This window comes from Eschrichtius robustus, chromosome 19 (genome assembly GCF_028021215.1).
Source record: "Eschrichtius robustus isolate mEscRob2 chromosome 19, mEscRob2.pri, whole genome shotgun sequence".
Classification (NCBI taxonomy): Eukaryota; Metazoa; Chordata; class Mammalia; order Artiodactyla; family Eschrichtiidae; genus Eschrichtius; species Eschrichtius robustus.
Window position 1 is genome coordinate 27,595,163 of NC_090842.1, and position 15,170 is coordinate 27,610,332.

The 15,170-nt window shown below is 45.0% G+C and overlaps 1 pseudogene; it reads right to left on the reverse strand.

Moving 5' to 3' along the window:
- Positions 1-13,969: 13,969 nt before the first annotated feature.
- On the reverse strand, positions 13,970-14,352 carry LOC137753659 (non-histone chromosomal protein HMG-14 pseudogene; annotated as a pseudogene).
- Positions 14,353-15,170: the final 818 nt, after the last annotated feature.

Below are 15,170 nucleotides of genomic sequence, written 5' to 3' on the forward strand. Positions count from 1 at the left end.
GTTTCCTCAAAAAACTAAAAATAGAGTTACCATATGATCCAGCAATCCCACTCCTGGGCATGTATCTGGAAAAGACGAAAACTCTAATTCAAAAAGATTCATGCACACCAATGTTCAAAGCAGCACTATTCACAATCACCAAGACATGGAAACAACCTAAATGTCCATTGACAGATAAATGGATAAAGAAGATGTGGTATATATATATATATATATATATATATATATACACACACACACACACAATGGACTATTACTCAGCCATTAAAAAGAATGAAATATTGCCATTTGCAGCAACATGGATGGGCCTAGAGAATATCATACAAAGTTAAGTAAGTCAGACAGAGAAAGACAAATATGATATCATTTATATGTGGATCTAAAAAAATACAAATCAACTCATTTACAAAACAGAAACAGAGTCACAGACATAGAAAACATATTTATGGTTACCAAAGGGGAAAGGGGAGGGATAAATTAGGAGTAATAGATACACACCACTATATATAAAATAGATAAACAACAAGGACAACTGTATAGCACATGGAACTATAGTCAATATCTTGTAATAACTTATAATGGAAAAGAATCTAAAGCCATACACCTGAAAACTAATACAATATTGTAAATCAACTATAGTTTAATGAATAAAATTTTAAAAAAGAAAAAATAATTACCTAGATATTTTATCCATCTATCCATCCCTCTATCCATCCATCAATCCACCTTATTTTTTAATGTATTTCAAAGCAAACTACAGGCATCAGTGCACTCCCCTAAATACTTCAGCATACATGTCATTCATTAACATTCAATTTTTTTTCAGTTTTTAATCAAATTTATATACGATGAAATGCAAAAATCCTAAGTACACATTTGCTGAATTTTGACAAATGAATACACCTGCGTAACCCAAACTGCAATCAAAATATGAGACATTACCATTACCCTAGAAAATTCCTTCATGGCCATCCTCAGGCAATCCTTGCCCCATCCTCCAAGAGACAACCACTGTTCTGATTTTTTTCCCACCATTTTCAGCATTATTGACATTTTGGTCCAAATAATTCTTTGTTCTTGGGGACTGTCCTGTGCATTACTTAGCCTGTCCTAGAATTTCATATAAATGGAATATACTCTTTTTTGTTTGGCTTTTCCTGCTTAACATGTTTATGAGATTCATCCATGTTATCTTTTTTTTTTTTTTTTTGAGGCTTACGATGATTTTTTTAAAAATTTTTATTGGAGTATAGTTGATTTACAATGTTGTGTTAGCTTCAGGTGTACAGCAAAGTGAATCAGTTATACATATACATATATCCACTCTTTTTTTTCATCCATGTTATCTTGTGTATCATTGTTTGTTCCTTTTTTATTGCCACGTAGTTGTTCCTTTTTTATTGGCAAGTAGTATTCCATTATAAACCACAGTTTGTTTATCCATTCTCCTGTTGATGGACATTGGGGCCATTTCTAGTTTTTGGTTATTATGAAAAAAAGCCGCTATGAACATTTTTTTGCAATTTTTTTTTTTTTTTGTGAGCATTATGTTTTAATTTCTCCTAGCTAAAGAGCTAAGAGGACTTTCTGGGTCATTGGGTAGGTGTATAATTAGATTTATCAGATAATACCCTTCCCTCTTCCTAAGTGGATCTGAACCATTTTACATCAATCTCCCTAGGGCAGGTACCAACCAGAATAGCCTCTACACCCCAGAGCCCATTGAAATGATTCAAACTAGCCAATCCTAAGCCTGCTTACCTTGCATCACTGGCTCTTTCCCATAGAAACCACAGTAAAGGCTCTTACCCACGCTTTCCTCCTGCTCCTTCTCCCTCCCTGGTGCTTCCCCGTGTGGCCCTGTGTGGCATGGCGCAGTGTGACCCCTCCTCTTGGGATCTGGGAGTCACAAATTATCTTTTCAATGGCAATCATCTCTTGATCTGTTGGCCTTACCATATCTGAATGATAATAAAATCTACATTTTAAAACAATGAGCAAAAAAGATTCTCTTTCTTTTCACTAACCTCTAACTCAACTTAGCATTTCCCTTAAATATAGTTGTAGGCAACAAACCACAGTCATCTCAGCAGTATTAGTGTCTTTGCTGCACGAGAAATCAGATTTTTTAATAAATTTATTTTTAAAATTTTTGGCTGTGTTTATTTTTAAAATTTTTGGCTGCGCATGGGCTTTCTCTAGTTGCAGTGAGGAGGGGCTACTCTTCATTGCTGTGCACGGGCTTCGCATTGTGGTGGCTTCTCTTGTTGTGGAGCATGGGCTCTAGGTGCGCAGGCTTCAGTAGTTCTGGCACACGAGCTCAGTAGTTGTGGCTCGCGGGCTCTGGGGTGCAGGCTCAGTAGTTGTGGCACATGGGCTTAGTTGCTCCGCGGCACGTGGGATCTTCCCAGACCAGGGCTCGAACCCGTGTCCTCTGCATTGGCACGCGGATTCTTAACCACTGTGCCACCAGGAAGTCCCTCACAGATATTTTCATATCACGATAATTGTTACAGATAACTTGAAACACTGTTTTTGTTCGTCACTACTTTGAAATTATGATAGTTAATAAGCCTGCAGCAGGATAGGGAGTTCAGCATGAGGGTTCTGGGCAACCCAGTCTAGGATCCAAGCACCAGCTGGCCTCCTGTGAATCAAGGAGAGAAACCCAGGACCTCAACCTAAAGAAAGTGAGCAGCCCCAGAGGTAGCCCAGAGGGGCAGCAGGATGGTTCACTAGACCAGCCAAGGGCACAGCCTTGAGACCACAAGCCACTGATTGGCAGTGTCCTGCATTTTTGTACAGAGTGTCCCGGCAGCTCAGGACATACAGGCATCCCTGGTTTTATTGTGCATTGCTTTACTGCACTTTGCAGACATCGCATTTTATACAGATTGAAGGTTTGTGGCATCCTTGCATTGAGCAAGTCTATAGGTGCCATTTTTCTAACAGCATTTGCTTGCCTCATGCTTCTGTCATGTTTCAGTAATTCTTGCAATATTATAACATTAAATAATTTAAACATTTAAATTAAACATTACAATAAATAACACACCACAGTATAGTGTAAACATAACTTTTACATGCACTAGGAAACAAAAAAAGTCTTGTGACTCGCTTTATTGCGATATTCACTTCACTGCAGTGGTTTGGAACTGAATTCATAACATCCTCAAGCTAAGCCAGTATTTCCTGGGATACAGAAGATACACATGATGATTTTGAGTGAATACCCTAACATATAATTAAATAGCAGTAAATATCATGTTAAGTCTTTCCTTTCAGTGCTGAGTATACAAAGAGGAAGTCTCTGTTAGGTGCTGGCTGTTGTTAATGCCTCTCTAGCTCTTGCTAATCCTTTTTAACAAAGAGACCAGCCTCAGGCTTAGAATCATTGCATCTGCATTGTACATGTATTTGCCATAGTGGTATATTTAAGTTAAAAAAAGGGGGGTACTTTAAATTTTTTTTTAATTTTTATTTTATTATTTATTTATTTATTTATGGCTGTGTTGGGTCTTCGTTTCTGTGCGAGGGCCTTCTCCAGTTGCGGCAAGTGGGGGCCACTCTTCATCGCGGTGCACGGGCCTCTTCACTATCACGGCCTCTCTTGTTGCGGAGCACAGGCTCCAGACGCGCAGACTCAGTAATTGTGGCTCACGGGCCCAGCTGCTCCGCAGCACGCGGGATCCTCCCAGACCAGGGCTCGAACCCGTGTCCCCTGCACTGGCAGGCAGACTCTCAACCACTGCGCCACCAGGGAAGCCCGGGGGGTACTTTAAATAAAAATATTAAGTAGATAACAGTCAGGCGGCATGAAATTATGGCAAAAATCTGACAAATTTGAGGCACATTTTGCCAACTGATGTCCCAAGGTCTTTTGAGATCTTAGGAAATTCCCTATATAATAACCATCTCTGTACTCTGCCCCTCTATGAGGTCTGCTCATTAACTCATTCATATCTATGGAAGAACCAGTTTATTAAGCACCTCTGGGTGCCAGACCCTGTAAGTCAACGGAGATCTAACAGCCCCCTGCCCCACCCCACATGCACGCAGAATTCCATCTCCTGCTCAGGTCACCTCCTCTCCAGAAATGAGCCTTTCCTTGCCCCTCTTTTAATCTAAGAATCCCGTTCCTGGATGAGTTGAAAGTGTTCACTCAGGGGTCAGTGAATCTGCATGGAGCTATGGCCATTGCAGGCTGACAGGGTGGGGAGTTGAAAACCTCTAATCTCAGGGTCCCTAGAGTGATGGGTGAGGGTCTCACCCCTTGGGGTACCCAAGGAGAAACCAGTCTGCCTGTGAGGCACTCTCAGAAAAGAAGGGGAAAAGGTCAGACTTTATCTGGTATCCACAAAGCCACTTAGATGAGAAGCCCTTCTGCCTACATCTGACATTCGCCAACGCTAACCACAAATCGGCACCTCATCAGTAACCCCTCACCAACCGTGTGTAACCAAGTACAACCTGGAGACACTGCTGTCTTGGTTCATTCTCCATTTTCATAAATCTGCAATTGCTTTGGGTACGTACGGGTATTAGAAGAGCTGTACACGGCAGAAACCTAATTTAATCTGGCTTATACAAGACAATTTAAAAGAAAAGAGGCAATTAATTTACTTACTGAACTGAGAGGTGTGGGGATGCAGCTATTTCAGGCACGGCTAACCCAAGACTCGCATGCTGTCAGGCCTCGGTTTCCCCCCATCTCTGGTTCTTGCTTCTGTTGTGTTTGCTTCAGTTTGGGGCTCTGTCTAGTGGCCAGATGGAGACAGGAAGTGGTCCCTACCTCCTCTCTGGTTTCAGGTCTGGCAGGAGCTCAGGGGCGTCTAGGGTTGTGACCAGGGCCCCGGCTAGGTCATGTGCCTGCCTGGTCCCGGGAGCCAGTGATTGGCTCGGGGTGAGGGGATCCCTCACTCTTCCCCAGGAACTGGGCCTGAGGTCAGCTTCTCTGGGACAACGTGAACCACAGGGATGGTTCCCCAGAGAACAATAGGGGTATAGTTCCCAGAGGAGCTGAGAATGGATGTTGGCAGAAAATAAGCAGATGTTCTTGGCTTCACAGAGATGCTAAATGGAGCCAGGGTTGGACCAGGGGTGGTTGATTCTAGACCTTGACTTCTAAGCCTCTGTGGTCTGTGTCCTGTCTGTATCCCAGAGCCCCTCACAGAGCCTGGCAAACAACAGGCACTTAATTCCTGTGCATTGAGTGAATTTCTTGTTGCTGCCCTATGCACACCTGCCTGTTGGGACACCTTGTTTCTCTGGACAGGCATCCATTGCCTGGCCTCTCACCCTCCAGCAATTGAATCCTATTCTCACGTGTGAGCCCCTCCCAGTGTCTTCTTTTGCAGCAGACCTCAGTCTGAGGTGAAACATCAGGAAGAATCCAGCCTATTGTGTTACGAACACACACGTACACATTCACATACCCGGTGAGTTCCTGACGCAACCCTTCAACCTGGGTTGGGGGAGGGGCTGGAGGCTTTAATATGTCAGATCCTGGGGAGCTGGGAGCCATGCAGAGATTTCCCTTGGAGCAGGGTATGTGGGAACGGTGAGCTGGCACAGACCCTTGCCAGCTCAGGGCTGCGCATGGGGAGTGTGGTACCAAGTGGCCGATAAGCTCAGTTCCTAGGAAGCAATCAGGTAATGCAGTGTCAGTCATCAGCCCTGGAGAACCTGACGGTGGTAGGTGCAGCTCCCTGGCTGACTGGTGCCCAGCCCTGAACCTAATGATGGAAATGAACCAGAGGCTTCAGAAGCACACTCTGTGCCTGGAGCTGCACCGTCTTAGCTCAGGATGACGTAACAAAATGCCGTAAGACTGGGTGGCTCCCTATCAGCACGTGATGGATGAGTGGATGCTCAGTGGGCGTGGCAGTGTGGGACTAAGAGGCCACTGGAATGGCAGGCGGGAGTCCTGTGGGTTGGTGTAGGCCCTTCTCCAGCCACCCTGGAGAAGACTCTGGGCTCCCTTGATCTGGAGGATGTCTTCCTCCCCGTAGGCTGCTTGAGCCCCAAACTCTGGGCATGTCTTCATGGGAGGTGCTAGGTAGTCTGGTTCACACCACTTGCGAGTCTTGGCACCACTCATGTGCTGGTTGTGGGGATGGGTGCTGGGTGGGGTTGGGTGGGTGCTGGTCTGGAGGGAAAGCAGCCGTTAGGGTGAGCCGAGTCTAAGGTCAGTCTTGCCAGCTGGCTCACTTGCCTGAGGTCATGAGGCCAACACCACAGAAGGACCAGGACTTGAACCCGGCGCTGATTCTAGAGCCCTGACCCGCATCCACCCTTGCTTCAGAATAGACAACACAGTAATTATGGAAACTGTCACTTATTTGTAATCTCATGCCGACAGCCCACTGAGAAGGGCCCACTCAGATTTATCTCCTCTTGGCCATTGTGGCCCTCATGGCCTGTGAAGTCCTGGGGTATCCAAAGGGTGTCCTCCATTCTTAGGCCAAATGGAGAAAGGCACAAAGCCAGGAGCAGGCTGGGCTGGCTTTCCTTCCCTGTGGGACCTGCAGCTGGCTCCATGCTCTCCCCAGCGGGGGAGGGGGGGGGCACGGGGGTTGGGGAGCAGCCCTGCAGACTCTCCCCGTGGGCATTGCTAATGCTTTTCCTGGGCTGCAAGGAGACTTGGTGTCTCCACACAGCACATCCCACTGGGAATGGGGTCTATTTACGGCTCTGAGAGCTCTGGCCAATTCCAGGCCCTGGAGCACCGGATTCCCAAGTCTGGGCTGGGCCATTCTGACTCAGGGAACACAGCACCAAGGAGGTGGGAAGAGGTGAGGTATCCAGGCCAGGGTTCTAAATCCCAGCTCTGCACAAACCAGTCATGGGAGATCTTTCAACCAGTCACTTAATCTGCCTGGTCCTAGGTTGTCTCATCTGTAAAATGGGAATAATAACACCACCACCATCATCTCGGGGTTGTTGTGAGGATTATAGAGGGCAAAGCACATGGAACCCCACTGAGGCTCTGACACCCATGTGATCCAATCCTGGTGCAGGGTCTCAAAGAAACACAGCCCACTGAAGTTCCAAAAAGTGTTCACATCTTTTTGAGTGCAAAGGGGGTCCAGGTACAGACGGCACAGGCACTTTTAGTCTAGTGACCATTCTCCGTAATATCATACAGCTCCCATGAGATGTTCACTTTCCTTTCCAGAAAACTTCTCCTTCACTCACGGATGTCTGCCCCACCCTTGCCAGGCCTCTGCACTGCAGCCAGAACCCAATTCCAGAAGGCACTGCTCACAGTGTACTGAATGGACGCGTCGGCACAGCAGCCCTGTACCCCTTGCTGCAGATGTGCTGCCACTGACCTCAGTTCCCTCGGGATGATTCTTCTCCTTTCTATCTCCCAGAACCTTTTGGGCAATGGCAGTGCCCTCTGGGGAGGGTATGGAGGGAAATGGAGTGGGTGATGCCAGGGCCCTCACCTGCAGGCCTGGGACAGCAGGGCCCACCCAGTTTAATACCTGCAGTCCTGTCACTCGCAGGCAAGTTCATGGTTCTCTAAGGTGGCATTTCTAGAACCACCTAATGGAAAGTCTCGCTGCAGTTTTCTATCTAGGCTGCAGTGGGCTTGGAAAATGCTTCCAGTCAAGGATGTAAGACCCTGGGATGAAGCAATGCAGGCCCTCCACTGCCCCTGCGGAAACAATTAGCCTGAGTGGCCCCACTCAAACAGGACAAAACGGTTCTTGGTATTTTCCAGGTGATGGATTTGGATGCGTCTGCAAATCTTTACTGAAGTGAGAAGTCTCATCAAGGATCAGAGCGAGCAGGTCACTGGCAATGTTTTGGAGCCAGAAGGTACCCAAGCACACAGGCTCCCCTGGCAGCGAGGCCCGGGAATGGGGTAGCCCCACCCTCCACGGCCGAGAGCTGCGAGGAGAGTGAGGCTGAGGGGCTGGTGTGCCGGGAGGCTGCCCGGGATGCCAGTGCGTACGGGCCACCAGGACACATTGGAAATGCAGCAAGCGGAGGGAAGATCGTATTAATTAACCAGAGCTCTTCTCAGGGGAAGCCGTGTGGGGGGTAGAAGGAGCACTTTGGGAAGGAGCGAGGGTGGAATAAGTAATACTGATACAAGTAATAACAACTGCTAACTGAACCCTGAGGCAGGTGACGGAGGGACTCCGGAGCTTGCTTTGCCAAGTCAGGGAAGCAAGTTTGGGTCTGAGGAAGGCTCTCAAGACAGTACAGAGGACTTCCCTGGTGGTCGGGTGGTTAAGACTCCACACTTCCACTGGGTTCAATCCCTGGTCAGGGAAGTACTGCATGCCGCTGCAGTGCGGCCAAAAAAATTTTTTTCAAGTTAAAAAAAGAGTCAGCGCAGAGACTGGGCCCTGTATCAGCCCTTCCTTCAATGATTCACCACCAGGGTCAGCCAGGAATACTAGTTTTGAGGGCTGCCTGTCCAGATGCCCTCATATCTCAGTTAGGCCATGGCTAATGGAACCAGCATCCCTGGGCCTTTGTTACTTGCTTCATTCTGTCTCCTGGTAGAAGGCTCCTATTACAGTTGAATTGTGTCCCTAGAAGAGATGTTGAAGTCCTAACCCTTGGTACCTGTGGATGTCACTTTATTTTGAAACAGGGTCTTTGCAGAGGTAATCAAGTTAAGAAGAGGGCCCCCAATAGAGTGGGCCCTGATGCAACAGGACTGGTGCTCTTATAAGAGGGGAAGTTTGGGCACAGAGATGGACACACGCAGAGGGAAGATGATGCAGAGACACAGAAAGAACGCTGTGTGATGACACAGGCAGAGAATGGAGTGATGCACCTGCAAGCCAGGGAATGCCAGGGGTCGCTGGGAGCCACCGGATGCTAGAAGGGGCAGGGAAGGATCTTCCCTGAAGCTTGCAGAGAGAACTTGGCCCTGCTGACACCTTGATTTCAGACCACCTGCCTCCAGAACTGAGAGACAAGAACTTTCCATTGTTTTAAGCCACCCAGTTTGTGGTACTATGTTACAGCAGCCCTAGGAAACGAATCTAGTGCTTCCGATACAAGTATGTGTGAGCCCTGTCTGGAAGCATTTTTCCTGGTCTGGCCCAGCACACCCGCCGTTGGCTGGAGTGAAAAATGCCCACAGAGACTTCCTTTTTTAAAATTTATTTATTTTTGGCTGCATTGTGTATTCGTTGCTGCGCCCAGGCTTTCTCTAGTTACAGCGAGCGGGGGCTACTCTTCGTTGCACTGTGCGGGCTTCTCATTGTGGTGGCTTCTCTTGTTGCAGAGCACGGGCTCTAGGCACATGGGTTTCAGTAGTTGTGGCTCGCAGGCTCTAGAGCACAGGCTCAGTAGTTGTGGCGCACGGGCTTAGTTGCTCCATGGCATGTGGGATCTTCCCGGACCAGGGCTCGAACCCGTGTCCCCTGCATTGGCAGGCGGATTCTTAACCACTGTGCCACCAGGGAAGCCCCCACAGAGACTTCCCATGAGGCTATTCCACAAAGCATAACTTAGAGAACTCTGAAGTCTACACAAACTAGCCTTGGCTTTCTCTGTAAAAAGAGGAACCAGGATGGAATTGGCTCTCTCCAAACTCTAACTTGCTTTACATTTGTAAAACCACCCAGCCCGGGGGCTTCCCTGGTGGCGCAGTGGTTAAGAGTCTGCCTGCCAATGCAGGGGACATGGGTTCGAGCCCTGGTCTGGGAAGATCCCACATGCCGTGGAGCAACTGGGCCCGTGAGCCATAATTACTGAGCCTGCGCGTCTGGAGCCTGTGCTCCGCAACAAGAGAGACCGCGATAGTGAGAGGCCTGCGCACCGCGATGAAGAGTGGCCCCCACTTGCCACAACTAGAGAAAGCCCTTGCACAGAAACGAAGACCCAACACAGCCATAAATAAATTAATTAATTAATTAAAAAAAAGAGAACGTCTTCCTTAAAAACAAAAACAAACCAAAAAAAACCCACCCAGCCCTATCAGACAATAAAGTGCCAAAGAATTATCAATCCTTGAGAGTTCGCTTGACCAAGTGCTGGGTGGGGCCCCAGGGGGCTAAAGGGAGGTGCCTGTCACACAGGTGTGAAGCCTGGGGGCTTCTCCTCTCTGCTGGCATTGGAGGAGGCCTGCAGCATCTGGCGCCAACATTTGGATGACCTGGCCACTCTGGCACTGATGACAAAATAAATTCCCAACATAAACTCCGTCCCTGGATTCACAGAAAGATAGACAAGATGAAAAGGCAGAGGACTACGTACCAGATGAAGGAACAAGATAAAACCCCAGAAAAACAACTAAATGAAATAGAGACAGGCAAACTTCCAGAAAAAGAACTCAGAATAACGATAGTGAAGATGATCCAGGACCTCGGAAAAAGAATGGAGGCAAAGATCGAGAAGATGCAGGAAATGTTTAACAAAGATCTAGAAGAATTAAAGAACAAACAAACAGAGATGAACAATACAATAACTGAAATGAAAACTACACTAGAAGGAATCAATAGCAGAATAACTGAGGCAGAAGAACAGATAAGTGACCTGGAAGACAGAATGGAGGAATTCACTGCTGCGGAACAGAACAAAGAAAAAAGAATGAAAAGAAATGAAGACAGCCTAAGAGACCTCTGGGACAACATTAAATGCAACAACATTCGCATTATAGGGGTCCCAGAAGGAGAAGAGAGAGAGAAAGGACCAGAGAAAATATTTGAAGAGATTATAGTCAAAAACTTCCCTAACATCGGAAAGGAAATATCCACCCAAGTCCAGGAAGCGCAGAGAGTCCCATACAGGATAAACTCAAGGAGAAACACGCCGAGACACATAGTAATCAAATTGGCAAAAATTAAAGACAAAGAAAAATTATTGAAAGCAGCAAAGGAAAAACGACAAATAACATACAAGGGAACTCCCATAAGGTTAACAGCTGATTTCTCAGCAGAAACTCTACAAGCCAGAAGGGAGTGGCATGATATACTTAAAGTGATGAAAGGGAAGAACCTACAACCAAGATTACTCTACCCAGCAAGGATCTCATTCAGATTTGATGGAGAAAACAAAAGCTTTACAGACAAGCAAAAGCAAAGAGAATTCAGCACCACCAAACCAGCTCTACAACAAATGCTAAAGGAACTTCTCTAAGTGGGAATCACAAGAGAAGAAAAGGACCTACAAAAACAAACCCAAAACAATTAAGAAAATGGTCATAGGAACATACATATCAATAATTACCTTAAACATAAATGGATTAAATGCTCCAACCAAAAGACACAGGCTTGCTGAATGGATATAAAAACAAGACCCATATATATGCTGTCTACAAGAGACCCACTTCAGACCTAGGGACATATACAGACTGAAAGTGAGGGGATGGAAAAAGATATTCCATGCGAATGGAAATCAAAAGAAAGCTGGAGTAGCAATACTCATATCAGATAAAATAGACTTTAAAATAAAGAATGTTACAAGAGACAAGGAAGGACACTATGTAATGATCAAGGGATCAATCCAAGAAGAAGATATAAGGATTATAAATATATATGCACCCAACATAGAAGCACCTCAGTACGTATATAAGGCAACTGCTACCAGCTCTAAAAGAGGAAATCGACAGTAACACAATAATAGTGGGGGACTTTAACACCTCACTTACACCAATGGACAGATCATCCAAAATGAAAATAAATAAGGAAACAGAAGCTTTAAATGACACAATAGACCAGATAGATTTAATGGATATTTATAGGACATTCCATCCAAAAACAGCAGATTACCCTTTCTTCTCAAGTGCGCACGGAACATTCTCCAGGATGGATCACGTCTTGGGTCACAAATCAAGCCTCAGTAAATTTAAGAAAATTGAAATCATATCAAGCATCTTTTCTGACCACAATGCTATGAGATTAGAAATCAATTACAGGAAAAAAAAAAAACGTAAAAACACAAACACATGAGGCTAAACAATACGTTACTAAATAACCAAGAGATCACTGAAGAAATCAAAGAGGAAATCAAAAAATATCTAGACACAAATGACAATGAAAACACGACGATCCAAAACCTATAGGATGCAGCAAAAGCAGTTCTAAGAGGGAAGTTTATAGCTATACAAGCCTACCTCAAGAAACAAGAAAAATCTCAAATAAAGAATCTAATGTTACACCTAAAGGAACTAGAGAAAGAAGAACAAACGAAACCCAAAGTTAGCAGAAGGAAAGAAATCATAAAGATCAGAGGGGAAATAAATGGAATAGAAACAAAGAAAACAATAGCAAAGATCAATAAAACTAAAAGCTGGTTCTTTGAGAAGATAAACCAAATTGATAAACCATTACCAGACTCATCAAGAAAAAGAGGGAGAGGACTCAAATCAATAAAATTAGAAATGAAAAAGGAGAAGTTACAACAGACACCGCAGAAATACAACGCATCCTAAGAGACTACTACAAGCAACTCTATGCCAATAAAATGGACAACCTAGAAGAAATGGACAAATTCTTAGAAAGGTATAACCTTCCAAGACTGAACCAGGAAGAAACAGAAAATATGAACAGACCAATCACAAGTAATGAAATTGAAACTGTGATTTAAAATCTTCCAACAAACAAAAGTCCAGGACCAGATGGCTTCACAGGTGAATTCTATCAAACATTTAGAGAAGAGCTAACACCCATCCTTCTCAGACGCTTCCAAAAAATTGCAGAGGAAGGAAAATTCCCAAACTCGTTCTATGAGGCCACCATCACCCTGATACCAAAACCAGACAAAGATACTACAAAAAAAGAAAATTACGGACCAATATCACTGATGAATATAGATGCAAAAATCCTCAACAAAATACTAGCAAACGCAACAACACATTAAAAGGATCATACACCATGATCAAGTGGGATTTATCCCAGGGATGCAAGGGTTCCTCAATATACGTAAATCAATCAATGTGATACACCATATTAACAAATTGAAGAAGAAAAACCATATGATCATCTCAATAGGTGCAGAAAAAGCTTTTGACAAAATTCAACACCCATTTATGATAAAAACTCTCCAGAAAGTAGGCATAGAGGGAACCTACTTCAACATAATAAAGGCCATATACGACCAAAAAAAAAAAAAAAAAAAAATTCAGTCCCTGCTTTGAGCTGGGCTCTTTGGTGAAGTTTTCCCCTATAAATCACATCTTAGGCATTTTTTTTCCATAACTGAGATTTTACTGATTGTTTTGAGGATCAGTACACACACATTTCAATTTGTACACAATTCTCAACATACATACCAAAAATCTAAAAAGTCATGTAGTTGTGATTCTTTTCTGAACAGTTATTCCAGGGACTTTCCAGCTTAAAATTTGGAGGCAAATTTTCCTTCACAGGATATCAAGTACCAATATCTTCAAATATTGATATGCTGTTACATCGTAAGTCCCACTAATTCACAGTTTAATATCATATACACTACATACTCAAATTGTCAGTCGTTCACAGCACATTAACAGTTAAGAGAAGAACTGGACTACCACGACCAAAGATGTTACAGAGTGCACAAAATTCTGCCCAGGAGAGCCAAGATCAAGGGGTGAGTGGTTTGCTTTAGGAAACAATTCTACCAAAAACAACATGGGAAGAGAAGTAATGTAAAGTGTTTAAGACATTAAATGCACAACTGACTCCAAACTGCCATTTAGTATGCTTTGTATAATAGGATATAAAAGCTACCCTACATCTGTGGAATGTTAAGCTGACACCCAAGACAAAGCCTCCCATGTTCAATATCCCATTATTTTCCGGTTGTACCAACAAATAAGCAACCAGCAAATGATTTCACCTCTTACAAAAAAGCATTTACACTTAAAAAATGGGATGAGGTGGGATTCCCTCCTTTTTATAAATGTTTCTAGAGCTACTAAAAAACTTGCATTTACGAAATAGTTGATAAAAATATTCCTCTGGATTGTACAAGAAGGGAGACAGGGACCATTGATAGGACCGGATGTGTGATATTAATCAGACTTGGCTTCTTTCTCTCCTGCTTCATCAGAAGCTGGGTTCTCCGCGTTTTTAGTTTCTCCATCTTCTGCAGCTAAGTCTTCTTTAGTCTCTTGGTTAGCCACTTCAGCCTGTTTTCCCTTTGCTCCCCTTTTCCCTTTTGTTTGCACTTTTTTGTCTGAAGATTTATCCTTTCCTGCCGCCTTTTTTTTGGCTTCGTTTCCACTTTTGCAGGAGCGGGTTTAGCGGACACCCTCGCGCATCTCCTCTCGGGCTCCTCCTTCGCCGCCCCCTCGGCGGAACTGACCTTCCTCTTGGGCATCGCGGCGGCGGGGCGGGCGCGTGCCGGGTGCCTGCGGGCCGCGGCGCACCGAGAGCCTTCGCGAAGCTGGGCTGCCGGGCCGCTGCTGCTCCTCCCACCGCCCAAGCTGGGGGGACCCGCGGCGGGGGCGGGGAGAACCGGATGGAACCGGATTGGGAGCCCGCCGCCACATCTTAGGCATGTAAAGCCCTGAAGCTGAGCCAGTTTTGACATGGTGGCTTTTACCTACTCTATTTATAATGTCTGTTAGCTTCCTCCCAGGATAAGGGGCCAAATCTACCTGCTCTTCCTATTCTCCGAAAGGACAAGGAATTGAAATGGCAACAAACAACTAGTCTAGCTTGATGCTGGAGATGCTAATATTTCACTTTAGACAACATGAAGTTTAGAAAGGATAAAGTCCTGCCCCAAGGTCAAAAACAGACCAATGACACAAGAACAGGACAGAAGAGATGGGACTGCGGTAGATTTAGGTGTTGAGTTCATTTCTAGCTTAACGAGCAGAGCTTAATGCGAGATTCCCAGACACGCTGATCAAATCGAACAAAACGCTTACTCTGTACCAGTGGGCAGGGTCTAGAGCAGTGGGTCATTCTGGGATTGACATTTTGAGAGGAACATGGGCACGTTGGGAATTGTCAGGAGGGCAGTGACCAGGATGGATACCATGTCTATATGAGAGACAATAAATGAATTGAGAAAATGAGTTTATACTTTGAACTAGAAATTTCTAGGTCTCTTGCTGAATTAGTTTTCTACTGCTGCTGTAACAAATTACTATGAACTAGGTGGTTTCGAAGAACACAGAAAGGATTCTGGAAAGACAGTGGTACGGGAAGCATCAGGAATCTGTCTCCCCCCCGCCCCCCAGACAACAACTGTACTGGCAGAAT